Below are 21626 nucleotides of genomic sequence, written 5' to 3' on the forward strand. Positions count from 1 at the left end.
AAGTGGCATGGCACATCATCACATAAACTCCTTTTATAAGTGAAATAAAAAGCAAATTGTTGTTTCCACAAGCTAGTGGCATGGCCCATCATATCATCGACCGCAGCATGACCGGATTCAATGTCAGGACTGCAATTATTACAATTATGTAACTACAAACGATATGTAGCAATTATGTAACGACAAGCCATTGCATTATGTTACACTTGCTACAATTATGTAACCACAAACAATATGTAACAATTATGTAACAGTTGCATTAACAAGATGTAACTTTTATGTAACTTTAACTACAATTATGTAACTACAAACAATATGTAACAGTTATGTAACAGTTGCATTAACAAGATGTAACTTTTATGTAACTTTAACTACAGTTATAAGGCCAACACAATTATGTAACAATTGCATTAACAAAATGTAACTACAATTATAAGGCCAACACAATTATGCATTACCACAATAAAAGCATCTCAGGTTTGCGAAGCTGTTGAAACATCGGCTTGTATTTCACTTCACTGTTTAATATCAGTGGCAATTTGTGATGTAAATTAAGGCCTAATATACTGCATTATATTATTAAATTCAATATTCTGCTATTCTACATTCGCTAGTCAGTATAGAGTTATCGTAATGGCAGGGTTTGGGCAGGAACAGTAGCATGACTTGATGGATCCAGATAACCTTACTGAAGCAGCTTTTCAGAACCTGATTTTCAGAACCTGATCAATCATCCGACGACCTCAGGTTCAATTCCAGGGAAGTAGTGATATGACTTGAGATAATTCACGCAGGATGTTGTATGTTATTTGAATCACGCGATAACATTATTAGTTTCACACGACCTGTCATTTTAACCCCTTCTGTACTATGACATTTTTTTCTCAATCTTGCTGCCATCAGGTGATCTTATTCAACACAGAGAAAGAAACTGGGCAGTGAAAGGGATATTGAAAACAGTTACTAAGCCCGTCACTACAAATGGTCTCTAAAGCATGAGAAATCGTCTGGAGGTAGCAAAAATACAATAAAGACGACCTCCACGAGCTGAAGGGGTTAATTTGAGTCAGGAAACTTTAATGACATGACCTGAGAAGTATGTCGCTGTAGACGGTCTGTGTGGCAAAACCTGAATCACTTCCGTTGGGTGAACTGATTAGGCTGACACGACCTGGATGATGTGGTGTAAATTAACTTTGACGTGGAGGCAGGTGGTCAGGGTAGATCTCTGGAACATAAAGATTAACACGGCCTCTTGAATCACAACTTCAGGGGACGTGTGCTCAAGGGCTTAGGAGGCTCAGTACCACCTCTTCCTTACCAGTATACATCTGCATAAAGCACGTTACCCTACTCTTGTATATGCTAGTTATATCCTTCTTAACTTTTCTTCATTGTTCTTTACGCTAAATTTTTACTTATTTCATTACGATGACGATTTTATTTCTCGTTAACTCTGATCAGACATAAATATAATTTTACTTAGCGATAGAGAGAGACGTACTCCTACTGAACGAACTTAAACTATCTCTACTTACCATTATTGATGAAAGTTTTAATTTCATTCTTCTCGTCTATAAACAATTTTGTCCAGGTATGGAAAAACGTGTCGAACTGAAGGGGTGAAAAAGATATCTAACACAGACTACAATATATGATGCAACAGGGGAAATAAACCACCAAGGCAGAGGTGCTTGTATGTTTTCTAAGCTTCACACGAGGCTACTGTCAGTCATATGAAAAGTTATATTCTCAGCAGAGCCCGAGGTGTGCCCCCCTCCCCTCCTTTTCCCTCACACCCTTTTCTCCCTCCCCACCCACCCACCCCAGCCATCCCCTCACTCTTCCCCGCCATCCTCTTTCTACCCCCCTCACGTCGCCCCCCTTGCTCACTTCTCTGATGCATTCCTTACTTTCGCCTCTTCACCACATTTCTCTCCCCTCTTTCCTTACCTCTCTGAGTCTTCCCCCTCTCCTCCTCTCACCTCTATCCTCTTCACCTCCACGCATTTCTTTCTCCTTATCCCTCACCTCTTCTCATTCCCCTTTCCTGTTTCCCTTCCCTATGCCCTCCTCTGCATCTCCACCTATCCCCTTACCCCTCCCCCCCAAGCCATCCCCATGTCCTCCCGATCTCCTCCTATAGTAGCCGCAGCGAGAAATGAACGCTGTGGTGGGGCAGGCGGGATGACCTGGGATTCCCCCACTGTAGCCATATCCACATGTCACTGACCATAGAGGTAGGATGTCACCGACCATCGGCCACCGCTGCAGCCCCGCTCCATGATCCTTACCCTGTGTCTCTGGCTTTCTCTTTCTCTCTCGGTTTCTATATAAACTGGTGTATTTCCGAAACTAATTATGAAATTATTATGACTTTTGTTCCACACCACCACTGAGGTAAAAATCAAGGAGAGTTTTCTGTATAAAGGTTTCCCCCCCCTTGTCTGAGGGCAGGTCAGTTCTGGCGAGTGTATAATTATAGGTCAGGCGGAGGTATCGGCAAGGCCGCACTCCCCCGCTCATATGCCACATTTAGGAGGGGGGGGAAACCTTTATACAGAAAACTCTCCTTGATTTTTACCTCAGTGGTGGTGTGGAACAAAAGTCATAATAATTTCATAATTAGTTTCGGAAATACACCAGTTTAGATAGAAACCGAGAGAGAAAGAGAAAGCCAGAGACACAGGGTAAGGATCATGGAGCGGGGCTGCAGCGGTGGCCGATGGTCGGTGACATGTGGATATGGCTACAGTGGGGGAATCCCCGGTCATCCGGCCTGCCCCACCACAGCGTTCATTTCTCGCTGCGGCTACTATAGCGCCTCTTTCCTTCTCCTCACCCTCTGTCATATCATCTACTTTTTTACTCTACCTCTTCTCCCCTCTCCCATCTCCCCACCCCAGTTCCGTTTCCCCTGCCCGCTGACCCCCATTTTCCCCTGTCTTCTCTCCCCTCCCCCCTCGTGCCCAACCACCCCTTTCTCTTCTCCTGCCCTCTCTTCTTCTTTGCTCTCCTTCTCCTATTCTAAAGATTTAGTCAAACTCTTGTACAAGTTTCTAACACGGTCTAACTGGCTTACTGCAGTTAACTTCTCTTCTTATGTTCCTATGGATGTTTTCACTCTCTCACCTCTCTCTTCACCCCGATCCATCTTCCTCCACTCCCCCCCTCCGCTTCGGGTCAGTGGGAGGTGGGGAGGAGGAAATGAGGTGATCAGTCCCAAGGCCATCGTTATTATTACCCCACCACTTGTTATCCGTCTGCAGAATCAATGTTCGTTTCAATCCGGCTTCTGTTCTGCCTGATATGCTTATTCTACTGATGGTGAAAATGAATTATCTGTACTCTGGGTATTATTTGCAAGAAGTCTGAGAAGATTTCTAATATCTAACATGGAATTCTGTAGCTCAAGATAAAATCGGGGCTACAAGGCAGGTCATTCAACACAGTACAACATTCCTCCTCCCTCTCCACCAGCCTCTCTCTCTAAAACAATCACACTCTCTGAGCACGACCCCTGTGGCGAGTCTTCACCCTTATCTTTCCCTCTCTCTGTTACCTATCTCCTTTTTCCTTCCTATATTTCTCCCTACTTCCATGTTACCTATCGCTTCCTCAATTTGTCTCATATATCTTGCGCCCCATCTCCCTCCTCTCTCCTATCCTATCTACCTCTCGCTCACTTCCCACTTAAGTCTTTCCTTTCTTCCATTACCTCTCATATTTCCCTTCTCTCTCCTCACCTTCCCACTGTCCCCCTCCTTATATTACCCCTCATCTCTCTCTCTTCCCTCCTGTCTCCTCCCTGGTCTCTCGCTCCCTCCATTACCTCTCCCCCAACTATCAAAAACAAGAACATCCCCTGAGCTCCCCCTGCGGCACCTCTCTCTCTCTCTCTCTCTCTCTCTCTCTCTCTCTCTCTCTCTCTCTCTCTCTCAAAAACAATAACACCCTCTGACCTTCCTCCCCTGCGTCGTCTCTGTCCAACCGGGGGGCACAAGGGGTGTTACCGCGACGAAGAGAGTCATCGCCTTCCCTACACCTCGTAATGACCGTGACTTGCCAACTGGGTGGTTAGTTGGATGGTTGGGGTAGGCTGATGGATGGATAACAAGATAAAGTAGATGGATAGATGCATGGCTTGGGTGAGGTAGATTGCTGAATGGAAAGAGAGAGAGAAAATAGATATACAAATGGATAGCTAGTTGAATTTATCGGTGGCCTGGTGGATGGGTAGTAGAAAGGAAGGATGGATGGATGAATGGATGGTTGGTTGGTTGATTGGTTGGTTGGTTGGTTGGTTGGAATGATGGATGGTCGGTCTCCACTATCTTTCATCTGTCCCCTTCCCCTTCAAACTTTATTTGCCCGTCTACTCGTTTTTCTCTCCCCCATCGCCATTAGTCTCTCTGTCTGTCTGTCTGTCTGTCTGTCTGTCTGTCTCTCTCTCTCTCTCCCCCCAGTGTCCCTTTTAATTTCTCTCTTTTCTCTCTTTTTCGTTCTTTTGGTTTCTCATTATTCCTTTTGGTTTCTCTCCTTCCTCACTCTTTACTCCTCCTCGTTTCTCTCCATCCTCACTCTTTTTTCCTCTTGGTTTCTCTTCTTCTTCATTAAGTATTCTTTTTGGCTTCTCTCCTTCCTCACTCAATGCTCCTCGTGGTTTCTGTCCTTCCCCACTCTTTATTCCTCCTGGTTTATACTCCCTCACTTTTTATTCCTCTTGATTTCTCTCCTTTAATCCTTTTTCGCCCCTTTGGTTTGCTTCCACCATTTCCCTTATTCTCCTCATCCTGTATGTCTTCTTTCTCCGTCTTTCCACTTTTGTATTAAAGCTTTCTTCTTTTCTCATTCACAGACTTCTCTATTGTTATCTTTTCCTCTCCCTACACCTCCTTTACTTACTCCCACTCCTTGCTCTCATATCACCCACACCCAAAACTCTCCACCCTCCTATCTCCTCACACCTCTCCCCTTTTCTTTTAATATTCTCTTTCATAAATGCAATCTCTTTCCTCTCTAATCTTATCTCTTAAAAATCAGTCTCTTTCTAATAGTCATCTCTGCATTCGTCCATTCCAGCCTCCCCCCCCCCCTCCATTCGGTACCCACACCTTAAACTCTCCCCTGCCCCCTTTCTTAAGTTTCCACATCATTTCCCTCTCTCTTTCTCTCCTCTTCTCCTCAATAATTTTTTCACCTTCTCACCCTGTTTACTACCCTAATCTCTACACTCTGATTCCATCCCAACTTCTCCCTACCTCCCTTTAACCTCTTTATCCTCATTCTTCTCCTACTCTACTCTTCCTTCCTCTTATTTTAATTGTTCCCTTGCCTCTCTCCTCTGCTTTCTTCACCTTAATCCTCCCTCTCTCTTTGCCCTCATTCCATCCACGGAGCTTCCACTCTCTCTTTTCACCACCTTCCTCAAATCTTCCCCACCCTCCTCCGGCCCACCCTACATTCACTCCCCTTCCCCAGCCCAGCCTTCGTCATCACCACTATAATATCCCACACTTGCTCCGGGGGGCGTAGAAGCGAGTTAGTCCACCTGCTTGCTCTCTGCTCACTCCGGGGCTTCTTAGTGCTTCCTCGTAACTCCATCAACAGCAGGGTGAAGATGTCTGAGTTCAACGGTTTTTGTTAACCACGTTAAACTATTATTATCTTCCCTGGGTATTTATGTGCTGATCAACCAACCCTCCATCATCTCCCCAATCCTTGGCCCTGTATCTACAACACAATTTCAGATGTTGCCATTATCATATATTTAAGTGTGTAGGTCCACGCAAGGGTAATTGTACAGCTTTTACTCTAACTTGCTCTAAAACTGCCATCTCTCCAATTCGAGCACTGAGTTGTAACGATATTTTAACACTATAATACGAGGCTTGTTACGAAGAGCTGCTAAGGAAAGAGTATAGAGCCACAGCATTGTATTTTGCTGCCAGTGACCTATGTGACACAGGCTAAAAAAGGATGAAACCTGGCCCAGGTTGAAGTGAAACAACTATAGTATATGTTCTGACTTACATTTAGAGAGAGAGAGAGAGAGAGAGAGAGAGAGAGAGAGTATATTTTTTACCTGTCTGATCTTTAATATTAATATCATACATTTTTAAAGTTTGTAGCACTTGGACTTAGGAGGAAGTGTACAGGGAGACTTGTGTACCCTATAAGTGTACAGTAAGCGGATAATTAACCCCTTCAGTCTGTGTTTGCTTCTTGCCGTCTCCAAACGATTTTATTTAGTCTTGGGTAGCTATTGGAACTGGGTGGGTTAGATATTACATTTCTTAACCTCTTCATTACAAGTGGCCTCCCCTAAATCTTAATAAAACTGTCGGGTGGCACGAAGAAGTTACTACATGAGATGTCCTCGGGTCGAAAGAAGTAATGGCATTTACGGGAATGTGTATCGAGGTATTAGGAAACCAGCAAAATTATCGAAAACATGCAAGGAATCCCCATGTGACAAAAATGTACTAGAAGGCCTCCTAAGCTCGCAAAACTGTGCTAGAAATCCTTGTAATCCTTAAAAATCTGCCACAAATCATTTAAAGCCAAAAGAATGAAGCAGAAAGCGTCCAAAGCCAGTACAGTTATGCTGTATACATTTTTAAGTCTATGGAACCGTGTTATAAATCGTAGGTCAAAATAATATTACTAGAAAGCCTACTAAGCCAGTGAAAATATTCTTAAATTCTTTCTAAGCCTATGAGACTGTGCTAGAAATACTAAGCTAAAAGAATGCACTAGACCCTTCATAGTTTCATAACAAAGTGCTAAAAATACGGATTTTTTTTTTTTTTTTATGTGACCGACTCTGGGCATAGGCTTCACAGCCTGCTTTCAAGGCCCAGTAGTCCTCCTACGTATCGTACACCTCTACATGTCACCACTTCGACGCTAACACCCACCGTCCATACTGAATACATGCTAGGGCTGTCACATACAGGACTGGTGTATTGGTATTAGCGGGGGTATTTTTACGACATGTCGGCGGGTCTTCTGGTAAATGAGTAAAGTCTGATTTTCCTGAATTCAAATCCTTAAACTGTTCCCTGCCCCCAGCGGGATTTGAACCCGGGTCCGTTAGGACTGTAGGCCAACTCTCTACCAATTGAGCTACCGCCTCCCCCAATACGGTAACTAGACTCCTAACCCACGAGAAAGCACTACAGAGCCTCCTAAGACCACGAGACTACAGCCTCTTGTTGCAATAAACTGTCCGAATAATGTGCTTTTTATTACACTACTACCTGTGCTTAGGTGTACTTTATGTACTAATTACGAAGGGGTATATTTGAGTTCCCTCGTTGAGTTTTGATAAGGTAAGATCTCTCTCTCTCTCTCTCTCTCTCTCTCTCGTTCCTTTGAAATCGGGATTTGTATTACGCCATCTGTTGACTCAGTTGTTAGAAGTCACTGTTTTTTTTTTTTTTTCCTGGTTTCTTTTGCATTGTGTGTTTGTGTGTGTGTGTGTGTGTGTGTGTGTGTGTGTGTGTGTGTGTGTGTGTGTGTGTGTGTTAATTACTATCAATCGATTATATTCAACATTTTTAATCAATTGTACTGGGGAAGGGATTACAAATGGCTATATCTAACCCCTTCAACATAAAAAAAAAAAAAATCCCCTTCCCTATCCTGAACGAAATCGTCTAGAGGCAAAAGGAAACTAGATAAGACGTCACCATGCTGAAAAGGTTAAGAAATATCCAACTCTTTCTCAATCTCCATCTCACACCACACATTTAAGCCATTATCACCGAATAATCTCAGCTCTTGTCCTGAAGGCAGACAGGTTTTGAGGGCGAAGATTTTATACTGTGAGTTTGTCACTAACTGAGACTCACGCGACATCGCTTAGTACCAATCCATGTTAAGAATTTTGGGTGACGTTTGAGAAATATTCAAGGCCTTCCCAAATTCCAGCTTATGGTACGCTGTCAGTCTGTCTATCTGTCTATTGCCTGACGCCGCAACCTGTGAGGGGTGACTAACTAAAGGACCTTCGGCTGCTTCTGTCCGTACTCAGCAACGATCCCTTTTCCCACAACACACTATCGCTAATCCTACACAAGCACTGAGCTCGAGGATAATTCAGCTCATAATGTCAGTCCCAAGTTTAGTGAAATCTGAACTATATCGATGCCTTTCCAAAATTCCAGCTAATCAGGGATATAAACACATCCATATATTTTGCTTCAAGGTAAGAGTTAACAGAATCGGTGCCTCGACATCTGAGAACCTACACGACTATAGCCGGTTCGATTGGCAGATTCAATTTGTTTCCCCCTCGTCTCTGCTCACCCAGAAGTATAACTGGGGACATGGATATAAGACGACATCTACAGGTCATCCTCTAAGGGAAGATTGGGTCTTTGCAAAATTGACTGTCTGCCTAAATGACCCTTGTAGAGTCAATAAGCATAAGTATAAGCTTTCTCTTCCCTTCTTCCTCCTCCTCCTCCTCATCATCATCATCATCATCATCATCACCATCATCATCTCTTTTCTTCTTCAGCCATGCTGTGAGTTTGGTGAATTCGGAAATATCAGCACATACGCGTAGCTTCCCAGACTGGACCTTACATCATCCATCCTAAACATTATCACTGTAGAATCTCATTTCTGATCCAGGGAGAAACTGAATTTAAACTTCACTGATTTCGATTAAGCACGGGCTTCGCTGTTTTAAGACTTCCTCGATTTGAACGAGACACCAAGTTCGAATCCTATTATACGAGTGGGTGATTTCAATGCTGAATTAGTACCCATCCAACGGTAGCAAGGATCGGTATTAGCACATCTACAAGAAGCCGTCTCATTTGAAGCGCACTGCAAGCAAGATGTATTAGCGATTGAAATACTGTGGTTGTATGCAGTTCCCGAATATTTATTGCAATTGAGTAGGATCTGTCACAGAAAAATTTGGCCAATATTACTTTAATCCATTCACAGCGATATTATCTGTTCTTGTTTATTTCTGCTGCTGACTGGCAATTACATTTAATTTTAGGGCAGCCGCTTTACAGCAAATGAGTTACTGAATTCCTTAATTAATCTTGCTGTTCGTAAAATCACTCAAAAGCTGAATAATATAATAGTGATAGTAAGAAAAAAAAAAAAAATAAGACGTAGTCGCAATGACGGGGTTAAATAATATACACACATATTGTCTGCGATCATCACTGGGTCTTACACACACACACACACACACACACACACACACACACACACACACACACACACACACACACAGAGGAGATACAGCAATTACTGTTATAGCCAGCAATTTCAACCCAGCAAAGGACACGAAAGAAGGAAAAACTTAAAAATCCTCTGGTGATAATAATGCCTGGGGGAATTATTACTCATTAGGTAAGGTTTTGAGAGAGAGAGAGAGAGAGAGAGAGAGAGAGAGAGAGAGAGAGAGAGAGAGAGAGTATTCGCTGAAGATCACGGACTGAGGAGATTGAAAGGGTGCGATTGAAAAAAAAAAAAAGATGACAGTCTCTGAGAGAGGGGAGGGGGTTGTGATGCCTGAGACTAGGGAAGAGAGGAGACTGGAGTTGAGGTGAGGAGAGGGAAGAGGAGGGGAGAGAGAGAGACGCGATTGTTTCGAGAGGGAAGTGGTGGGGGTTAAGAAAAAATGAGAGGGGAAAGGGAGAGGGCTCAGTGTTTGAGAGGGGATAAATGACACCTGTGAAAGGGGCCCTAAGAGGATTATCCGGCTCAAAAGTGGTGGGCTGTGTGGGTGAGGAAGGGTGTGGTGTCAGGGAAGGGAGGTGTGGAGCTGACAGATGTGGAATTGTAGGGGTGGGGTGACAGATGTGTAACTGTGAGGTGATAGGTGTGGAACTGCAAGGGTGAGAGGTGTGGATGTGAAGTGGAAGGTAAAACAGGTGTTGAGTTATGGGGATGGCAGGTGTAGAGATGAGATGGAAAAATGTATGAAATTGAGGAGGTGGCAGGCATAGAACTAAGGAGGGGATAGGAGTACAGCTGTTGGGTGACATGTGGAAATATGGTGAGTAGGACAATGACGTGGAGTTGTGGTGATAATTGTGGAGCTGAAACGTGGAGACAGTTGTGGAGGTGAGGGGACACGTGTGAAGTTCACGAAGGGAAACGTGTGAAGCTTAAGTTAAAGGTATGGATTTAATGAACTGATGTGGAATGAGAATTAGTGGATGGAAAACGCGTGGAATGCTAGGTGTGGAAATGACAGTTGTGGAATTGATACGCGTGGGAGTGACAGGTGTAGAGACGACTGGTACGGATATGACAGGTGTGTGGGTGACAGATGTTGAGAGCTTTTTGTGACAGCTGTGAATCAGACTATAGTCGGAATCCCGGCCGTTTGCGGGTGAGGTGTGGCCCGCACCTGTGTACAGTGTTGCCACGTTTTCTATACCGTTATCTCTCTCTCTCTCTCTCTCCTGGCGGGAAATGTGAGCCACCCTGAGTACTTTTGATTCTTTTATAAGTTATTTATAATTGTGCTTTCATTTGTTAATTTGGTTTTGTTATATTTAGTAGTAGATGGAGTGTCAAAGTTACTGTCTGCTGAGAGGTTTGTTACGTTACTGATTCATACACCCCGACGTAGTGGGGTGTGGGTGTAGGTGTGGGTGGGAGTGTGGATGTGGGTTTGTTGGGGTGGTGGTCCAGGGGGGAGGGGAAGTGTGAAGGGGGATTTGACCTGAGACACCCAGGAGGGATTAAGAAGGGAGGGAAGGGGAAGGGGGGGCTGGATTCACCTACCACGTGGTCAGTATTAGAAGAGAGAGAGAGAGAGAGAGAGAGAGAGAGAGAGAGAGAGAGAGAGAGAGAAATTACGTGTATAGATATATGTGCATCAATAGGAACAATGTATATCAGTGTGTGCAGTATGTACAAAGGAACAAATGAATACAAAGAAGGCAGTGACAGACCTCTCTCTCTCTCTCTCTCTCTCTCTCTCTCTCTCTCTCTCTCTCCTGGGTGTGTAAGTATTGCCACTCACAAGAATTACATGAATTATTTCTTTTACTTTGGATATTGGCATATTTTTTTCTTTTTTCAGGCTCATTATCTTATATCCATAACTGTGATATTATTACCCACCCTAAAACTACGCTAAAAACCATTAAAAGTGACTACAATATCTTTTAGCAACACTGTACAATATGTATGCCATGTTTCTGTGTTACTGTATAAATATTTTATGCATAATAAGATTACTGTTGATTCATCCATCAAAATACACAAGTGTAAGTTTTATTCATCTGAATTTATCGAATTTGTGATGCCTTGTACATAAATAGCTTCCGTTTCACATCGCAAGTTGGGGAATCGTGGCACCATTGTACACAGGTGCGGGCCACACCTCACCCGCAAACGGCCGGGATTCCGACTATAGTGTGAACAGGGTTGATTTGGGAGTGCGACTCTCTCTCTCTCTCTCTCTCTCTCTCTCTCTCTCTCTCTCTCTCTCTCTCTCTCTCTCTCACACACACACACACACACACACACACACACACACACACACACACACACACACACACACACACACATACACACACACACATACACACACACACACACACATACACACACACACACACACACACACACACACAGATCGTATATATATATTTTCTTTACACAGGAAAGCGTAAAAAGTCGCACCAAACCACACACCAAAATTCCCACCTCTAAAGACAATAAAATCGATAAAAAGACAGACCCGATAATCTATCAGGGAACGAGTCATCCCGAGATAAGACCCACCGATAAGACCAGAGACTAAAGTAGCCCCTCGCAAGCAAGACCTGGGACCGAGTTACATAAAATTTCTTGAGTCTGTGTTCAAGATTATTCGTTCATTCTTGTATCTTGATTCATGCACATACCAACCCTTCACAAACAAACCAGAGTGAATTAGAACGTGAAGAATACGATGAAATAAGGTTAATATTGATAATATTTAACCGCGTGTTGATTTGTTTATCGGAAAAAAATGTTAAAATCCTCTATTACCACGATCTTGGGTTTAGGGAAATTTTTGGTACTGGAAGGGTTAAATGTAGCCTTCAATGACCCGTTCACCGTTCACAACAAGATCTCTCTCTCTCTCTCTCTCTCTCTCTCTCTCTCTCTTTCTCAGGCTGAATAGTACTGTCAGAGAGGGCATCATTAAAGTACCAAATAGGCTATGGGACTGCAGGCCTTAAGCTCAAGAAAGTCAGTAAATATGAAACCTGGTGCTGGAGCTGATAAGATTTGTGGCAGGTGATAAAACAGGTGATAAGGCAGGTGATACGACTGGTGGGTCCGTCATTACAACCTGCAGCCTCCCCCACACAGCCAAGCGCATACCCACCAACCTAACACAATTTTTGCTCGGCAGTTTACTACCTCAGGGGTGGAAATTATCTACCTTTGTGTCAATCATACGGCTTAAGGGATCACGTGGACTTACGAGGAAACTGGTCTGGGCCGCGAGAAATTCAGTAAGACAGGAAACAGCCATAAACTTGACATCCATCCACCTGGGTAACTGTGCTGGCCTTGTTTATGAAGAGAAATTCCCTGTACCACTGTCTGTTTATAAAGGGAGCACGGAGTGGGCTGACTGGCTTCTTCGCATATCCCTCGTTCTTCCTACAACTTTTATTTTTAGATGCGAGAAGGAAATTGTTGTGATCCCCACTGAAGAATCATATTAATTTTCCTGAATCATATAGGTTAGGAGATCATGTGGAATTTAGAACCGATTGGCATAGCTGCAATTATTCACTGTGAAAGGTTTCTACGATAAAAATTTGCATAAAAATGAGTAATCAGTTCCCTACCGTAATTATGGTTAGTATCAGAAGAAAGGACAATGAAAAAATAAATGCAGAATCATCTCAGACCACTTTTCTTCCACCAACAATTCATCTTAACTTCAAAACAAAAAGTATCTCTTTTTATTTTTCTTAAACCTTGCGATACGAAATGTGACGTTTGTATTTCTGTATTTTCTTTCGTGTAGGGTTATACGATTTTATTCACCTCGGAGAAACCAATCATAGCAAAAAGATAAAAAAAAAAAATCATAGCAAAAAGAAAAAAAAATACAGTAACGTTTCAGTCAAGAATTTCGAAGCTTGTATTATACTCCAACGAACATCAGACATTTTCTCTCAGTTAAAAAAAAAAAAAAAAAAAATGGCAGCCAAATGATTAAGCTCAAGGGGTGACCATATATATATATATATATATATATATATATATATATATATATATATATATATATATATATATATATACCTGAATCATGTAGCTTGAATGATCAGGAGGACTTGAGAAGTAACTGGTCTGAACCCCAGGAAATTCACTGTTGCAAAAATCCAAGATATCAAATTACTAACCAACTTACCATCAATTTCCTGTCGTATTTAAGAATTGGGAGAAGGGATAAATAAAAAAGCTGTGTGCACAATCCCTCCATGAATCCTGCTCTTTCTGCAAAATATATCTTAATTAAGAGAGGCTAACTATCGAAAATCATATGAGTGAATCCCTACTGAGGAAACTATATACTGTACATTGTCGGAAATCATACAGCTTGTGAGAGGCGAATTAAAAGAAGAATGGGATAAAAGTCTGGCTATCTGGCAGGTCGAGAAATACGATGGTTTGAAGAACTGATGTTTTATTATGGCCCATTTAAACAGAAACTTTGATTATAGTTTAAATCTTGAGCTTTTTTACTATTATTCTGGATTATACCGAACTCATTTATTTGCAAGAAAATGGTTTACTATAATGTAACAATGAAGATGAGAATGGTGATGCTGATGAAGATGATGATAGTGATAACAAATATGATAGTGATAAGATGATGATGATGATGATAAATTTAATAATGATAAGATGTTGATGATCACAATGATACAGCTCACACAATAACACTAACCTCAGGAAACAAACTCGTAAAGGGGTTCAATATATACACCACTGAGAGTCATCAGGAGATAAAAATTAATATCCCCCTGGAGAGATAAAGATGAGATAAAGATGAACTAGAGCAGGAGGCAGGTAGAGACAGAGAAGGGAGGGGAAAGTTTTCATATCACCAAACACTGCCACAACACACCACACACACCACAAAAGCACCATAATGCTGAAAAGAGAATGCACACACTTAGGTTTTATGACGAGGGAGGTGGTGTGTGTGTGTGTGTGTGTGTGTGTGAGAGAGAGAGAGAGAAAGAGAGAGAGAGAGAGAGAGAGAGAGAGAGAGAGAGAAGTGGGAGAAATGGAGTTCCCCGAGCTAAGCCCTGTATTGGACTATATAGCCCCGCTAGGGTTACAGGAGCGAGCTACCACTCCCGGCACGGCAGCCCGGGCGAGGCTCGAACTCGCAGTCCCCCGATTACGAGTCCAGAGCGCTACCACTGTGCTACCGCGCCCCCCCAGAGAGAGAGAGAGAGAGAGAGAGAGACTGTGGAGATGTTACAATGTGAAGTGTGGGAGAAAGTAAGCTTTATAATGCTATGGAATGTGAAGTATGTGGAGTTAGTACAATTTGGAGAGTGGAGTGCTTTGGATTTGATGATGGTGTGGAGTATGAGAGATGTGGAGTAGGGAAGAATGTGAAGTAGGGAAGTGTGTGAAGTGTGTGAGGTTATGGTTACTGCAATGTGAAAGGAGAGTGTGAGGGATGTGGAGTGTGTCAGTGGGGGATGTGGATGTGCAATACTGTGATGAACTGTGAAGTATGTCGAATAATGAAGGCTGTGGATTTTTTTCTTGTTGATGAAACATGCCCTCCCCATTGATGACAGTGGGAAATAGGATTTGATGATAACGATGATGATGACGATGATGAAAACGCAAATGATACTAATGCTGAAGACGACGATTATGACGATTTTATGATGATCATGATGATGATGATGATGATGATGATGATGATGATGATAACGATGATGATGATACAACGAGAACGCGAAAACGATAAAAATGACGCAGACGACGATTATATGACGTTAATGCTGCAATGAAGTGCAAAGTACGTGCAAGATGCAACACTGTGGACTATGAAAAAGTGTAAGAGAAGAACATCAAACTTTTACCTCTCTCGTCTTCCTCCTGTTATGATCCCCCAGTCGTTTAAGATAATTGGCTCCATCACCATACCGGGTAGTGATGGAGAGAGAGAGAGAGAGAGAGAGAGAGAGAGGTAATTTTTTTTTCTCTCTCTCTCTCTTTTACGAGCTCAACACAGCACTTTACGCCACGAAGGAGCTCAGGAAAGTGCTAATGGTGCTACTCCTCCTAAGGGTTCACCACGCACCCCCCCCCCTGTCTGTCTGTCTGTCTGTCTGTCTCTGTCTCTGTCTCTCTCTCTCTGTCTCTCTCTCTGTCTCTCTCTCTCTCTCTCTCTCTCTCTCTCTCTCTCTCTCTCCCTCTCTGCTAAAGTAAATGGAGCGCTGAAAATAACGAAACAGTTCACAGGAAAATATTTTACGACATGGAGAATGGTCAGCAAGATTCCAGCCTGTCTTTTTTTATTTTATTTTATTTTTCATCCGTATCTGAGCAAAGGCCATGTATCTCGCGCAACGTTTCGAATCCCCTAGAGGCGTCTTGGGGATTTTGTGTCATAAAATGCCAAGGAAGACAGCCAAATCGCACTTTTAAATGATGTTAACTACGGCAGCCTACCCTGTACCCCTTACGTATACTTTGTTTAAATACCTTGAATGTGCTGGATTCTCGGGTTGTTTTAAAATTTTCTGTAATTCATCGTTTATATGTATTTATTTATTCATTAGAGTTTCAGGCACTGTCGCATTGCCGGACTGCTTCTAAAATTTCAGCTTCTTTTCTCCCAGTTTAAATCTTTAGGAGGTGTAAATTATTGTCCGATTTCACACTTTTTTACAAATGTCCTGTTTCTCGGTGGAGCGTTTAAATGCTTAGGACTTGTAATGTGTCTTCGTCTGAAAATTTTCCTCTTCCCTGGTGTGTGTGTGTGTGTGTGTGTGTGTGTGTGTGTGTGTGTGTGTGTGTGTGTGTGTGTGTGTGTGTGTGTGTGTGTGTGTGTTTAAATACTCAGGTGTAAATTCATGTCTTTTTTCGCACTCTTTTCAAAATTTCCTTCCTTTTTGTTGCCTCCATATCTATTCATGTATTTTATTGTTCGATTTTGACACTGGTTTAAAATTCTCAGGTCCTTTTCCGTTTATTCTTACTGCCTCGAAATTGGAATATTTTGATTTTTTTTTTTTTTTTAATAACAGAACTGAGGAAGGAAAAACAAATGAATAAAAAAAATAATCCATTCACCAGATTACTGGTGTCCTCTGTTCATAAAATATCTGTAACAGTTAGACTTGAACAGCTGTGGGTTGTAATTTGGAGGGAAACAACTCTGGGGAAGAGAGTTCCAGAGAGATGCAGTACGGGGAATGAAAGAATTCTGATAGGCAGAAGTTCTGCAATATGGCTGAGTGACATTCCAGTCATGAGCGCTACCAGATGCCCGTGTAGCACGAGGGAAGGCATGGAAAGGTGACACCATGGACGCAACTTCGTCTGAGCATTTGCCACAAAAATATCTGTAAAATAATGCAAGGGATGCAACATTCCTTCTTACTTGCAGGGGAGGTAGTTTATTTGTAATAGCAAGGTTGTTAATGATTCTAACAGCTTTGTTCTGAATTTTGTCTAGTTGTTTTAATGCAACCACTCCACAACCATTCCACAAGGGTGAGCAATATTCAAGCTGAGAGCGCACATGACTCTTATAAATTATAGCTAACTGCTCATCAGCGAAGAAGTTACGGACTCTGTACAATAATCCAAGTTTCTTTGAGGCGGATTTAGCAAGCGATCTGACATGAGAGGTCCAGCTGAGGGCATTGTTAAGTAAGATGCCAAGAATTTCAATACTTTTGGAGATCGGAATATTAGTAGCACTGAAGGTAATGTACGAATCTGGCAATATCTGTCTATTGGTAAACTGTATATATTTAGTTTTACTAGCATTAAAAGAGACAAGGTTGTTTTGTCCCCATTCACTGATCGTAGATAGGTCTTGATTTATGGAGATGGCTGTACTGAGTTGAGAGGTAGAGATATTAGACTTTGTAAATGGGTGTCTGAGTGTGAATGAACTATGTAGTGTTGAGTCATCTGCATATGAGTGAATGGGATTGTGGGTGACAGATAAGAGATCATTAATATGAACCAGAAATAGGGTTGGCGCCAGAACTGATCCCTGCGGCAGGCCAGCATTAACTGAGTGAAAATTAGAATATACATCATCTACTTTTACTCTTATTTTCCTGTCACTAAGATATGAAGAAATCAAAGGAACAAAAGACGTTAGTCCATAGCAAGGGAGTTTGGACAGCAGGGAATGGTGCCATACTCTGTCGAAAGCTTTAGAAATATCAAGAGCTACTGCATGAGTTTCTCCATGTAGATCAATTGATTGATGGGTGGTATGAGTTAGGAGATTGAGTATGTCAATGGTGGATCTTTCGTGGCGAAAACCATATTGTCTATCACTAATTAAGTTGTTGGACTCAAGATGTTTAACAATGTGCTTATTAATTAATGTTTCAAATACCTTACCAAGAGAAGATGTGACAGCTATTGGTCTGTAATCGAGGGGGTCAGACGAACTTCCTTTCTTCGGAATTGGGTGGATATTGACTTCTTTCCATGAATTTGGGAATAAAGAAGTATGTATGCATAGTCTGAATAATTAAGCTAGAGCAGAGGCAAGTTCTGGGGAACACTTTTTCAAAACAATTGGCGGAATTCCATCTGGGCCTGGAGCTTTGTTGGTAGGTAAATTGTCTAGGATGGATTTTACGTATCTTGTCTGTATTTTAAGTGGGGCAATTTCGGGAGTCAAGTTCTAGTACTGGGACATTCTGGCTGGTATCGTCTATGGTAGAGTTTCTGGCAAAGGTACTAGCAAAGATATCTGCTTTCCCATGCAGGTCATTTGCAATGTTGCCATCTGAAGATTTTAGTGGGGGAATGGAAGATGACTTGTTAAAGTTATTATTGAATGATTTAAGAGTTGACCAGAATATTCTATTGTCATTAGGGTTGTTAAGTAGTTTTGATGCTTGCTTTTGAAGAAAGTTTGCTTTAGATAGATTTAATACAGCTTTTGCATGATTTCTAGCAATTTTAGATTGGGAGAGTGATTCAGATTTTTTTTTTTTTTTTTAAGTAAGAGTTATATGATAATGACTTTTGGGCAGTTGCTCTGGCACAGTTGCCATCAAACTATTTTGGAGAGTTCGATTTTTTAGAGAACTGTTGACTTGGTATGAATAAATCCATACCAGCTAGTAGTAAGTCGCAAATGTGGGACTGCGTAGAATTGGGATCACTAGAGAAGAAAGACTGCCATGGAATGTCAGCAAGATAATTTCTAAATCCATCCCAGTTTGCCCTATCAAAGTGCTTTCGGGTCACCCTGACAGGTTCAGAACGGGGAGGTGTGGGAGGGTTAACTAATGAGGCTTTGATGAGATTGTGGTCAGAGGATCCAAGTGGTGACAGTACCTCTATCCTGTACTGATCTGGATTATTTGTCAAGAATAGATTCCAAGAGATGGGCATTATGGTCAGGATTATTAGGTATTCTGGTTGGTTGCTTTACCAACTGGGTGAGATTAAACGATTCTGCAAACAGCTCGCATTCTAGACCAGCGTCGTCAGTCCTGGCAGAATGCAATAACCATTCAACATTATGTATGTTAAAATCACCCAAAATGGTAATTTCGGTGCTAATTTAGGAAAAAACTCGAACTCAATGAAGTAAAAACAATCTCGATACTCTCTCTCTCTCTCTCTCTCTCTCTCTCTCTCTCTCTCTCTCTCTCTCTCTCTCTCTCTCTCTCTCTCTCTCTCTCTCTATATATATATATATATATATATATATATATATATATATCCATCTATCTCACTTCGAAAGGAAGTAGGGGGCTTTGTGGAGATGAATAAAATAGTGATAAGAAGAAGGAAACAAAAAAAGAAAAAAATCACCATCTCAAGACATTTTTTTTCTTTGTTGAAATAATGCTTCTGGAATTTCACACTATGTTTCCTTTTTAACCACTTTAACACAGTGTCACCCTTTTCACTTTATTTCTGCTACCACCTCTCACACTTACGATATTTTATTTTCTCAGACGCGCCTTATATTAAAGACATTATAAACAATATCCCATACCACTGTTCCCTCTACCACCAGATAATTTTATATAGTTTTGGAGAGACCTCTCGTAGTTAAATGGTAAAGTTCGGCAGTCCTCATTATACCAGTCAGGTGTGTTCCAAAATACAATCAAAATACCATTACGTTTTCCATGCATCTGGTACTATTATTTAGAGAAAAGTGGGGAAATTTGCTTTGAAAGTATCAATGGAAGTTTATTATGCAGTTTTAAGACCCAATCCCACACAACCCTCTTCGTGGCTCGAGGCTGGGGCACAGTAAACCAGATCACCCTACGACCCTGGCAGAGGTTTACATTATAGAGTAAAAAAATGAGTCCAAGTAAATAATAACAAGGACTAACCGTATTTACAAGAGCTCTATAATTCACACCCAGGGCTCTACGAAACATTACGACTCCCAGGATGCTGTGTTTACGCCTTCCGCGGCCAGGATGAACTGCAAAAAGCGATGTAAAAATGCTTAGTCAGTTAAAGCAGCGTCTAGAAATTCAGGTTTTATGTTCGTGGTGCCTACCGCTGTTACGTCCTGATATTCTTCCTCCTCGTCTTCCATCTTTTTGCTGCTGTTCTTCTTCCTCCTCCACCTTTGTTGCTTCTGATTCCTTCGTTTCCTCCTCCTTTTCCTTTTTTTCTGCTTCTCTCATTCCCATTCCTTGTTCTTTTCTTTCTTCACTCTTCGTTATCATCTGCTCTTAATCTTTATTTTCAACCCTCCTTCTCCTCTTCCTCCACTTATGCTTCCTACTCCCCCTCCTGTTCCTCCTCCTCTACTTATTCCTCCTCCTCCTCCTCCCCCATTTCCTCCTCCTCTTCCTCCTCTTTCACTCCCAACCCTCGTCTACCTCCTTCACAGCTACCAATCCATCAAAATACATTCCCCAGTCTCAATAAATGCCGCTAGCAAGTAGTACCTAAGCGGTGGCTTGAAGTGGTGCGCAGTACCTCCATATATCGTGAATGGAAGAGTTAATGGACCTCAGGGAAGGGAAAAGCTAGTCTATGCCCAATGTCAAATACACACACACACACAAAAAATCTTCATCATTTTGCTCTACTTCTATTATCTTCGGTATACGATGGTGATTTTTTTTCTTTTTTATTTATTTATTTCTTTATGGTAAGAGGGTCAAAAATGCGACCTGATCTTGATGGGGTGGGTGGGTGGGTGGGGTAGGATAGCTGCTTCTTACTCTCTCTCTCTCTCTCTCTCTCTCTCAATGCACCACAGAACGAGTCAAAAGCACCCGACTTGCCTCCACGTTCACTTGCACATGATTTATTGTTCTTACAAGCCCATAAACGCTGCCCGCCATGAGCCAGCATCAGTGACGTGTTTATTTGTTGTTTTTATTTTTGTTCCCAGGATTTTAGGTCGCTGTCATTGTTTTATTGTGTCTGTTTTGATTTTTTTCTTGTCTGGTCCTTGAGAGTGTCGTGTTTTTTTTTTTTTTTAGGGTGGTTCTCTTGTTTTTCGTTTTCTTTTTTCTGATTCAGGGTTCACTGTGTGTGTGTGTGTGTGTGAGAGAGAGAGAGAGAGAGAGAGAGAGAGAGAGAGAGAGAGAGAGAGAGAGAGATTTCTTCGATCCTGACTAAGATTTGTCAATGAGGTAATGTTTTTATTATTTTCATTTCTCTCTCTCTCTCTCTCTCTCTCTCTCTCTCTCCCCAGCATTAAGAAAAGGAAAACTGGATGAAACTGCACTAAATTTTGCATAATGTTTGAGGACCACAAGAGGAACAAGTTATTACACTGTGAGAGAAAATGGTCACAAATGAAGGTCAGAAGCGGGAGGGGTGCTACCATGGCGAAGGTATGCCCTCTCTGTGTGCTCTAGTGTATCCCTATTCTCTTCGCGGGCTAGTGGTGGAGCTTTTGTGTTTATTATTTTTTTATTGTCTGGAGCTGGTTTAGGGTACGCCGCTTGGCCCGGGTGTTTTGTGCATGTTAAGGTCTATTGATAATACTCCTCTTCATGTTCAATGGCTTTTTTTTTTTTCCTCGTATTGTGTTTAAGGTCAACTAATAATATTCCTCAATATATTCTCGAATGTTTTAAATTTCCCGGTATTGTGTTATCACGTATGTAAATCGTCAGACGCATGGATATGATTCGAGTATACATGTCCGACCATTAACAGTGCCTGTGAGTGAAGCACAAGACTGGAGTGGATATATCCTTACTTCATTATTTGCGCGTGTTATATAATTCAGGGATATTGTACTGTCTATTTTGAGTCTATTTCGAGTACATATTAACCTGCTTTCTTTAAGAGAGTGCTCACATGCTTTTGGGATGTACGGCTGCCTTTTATGAACGCCCGTGTGTATTTTTCAGGGATATATGATTGTCCTTTAATCATTCCCTTGTGCGTGG

Source organism: Coenobita brevimanus, chromosome 24 (genome assembly GCF_032717465.1).
Source record: "Coenobita brevimanus isolate Jiangsu-jjx chromosome 24, ASM3271746v2, whole genome shotgun sequence".
NCBI classification, from domain to species: domain Eukaryota; kingdom Metazoa; phylum Arthropoda; class Malacostraca; order Decapoda; family Coenobitidae; genus Coenobita; species Coenobita brevimanus.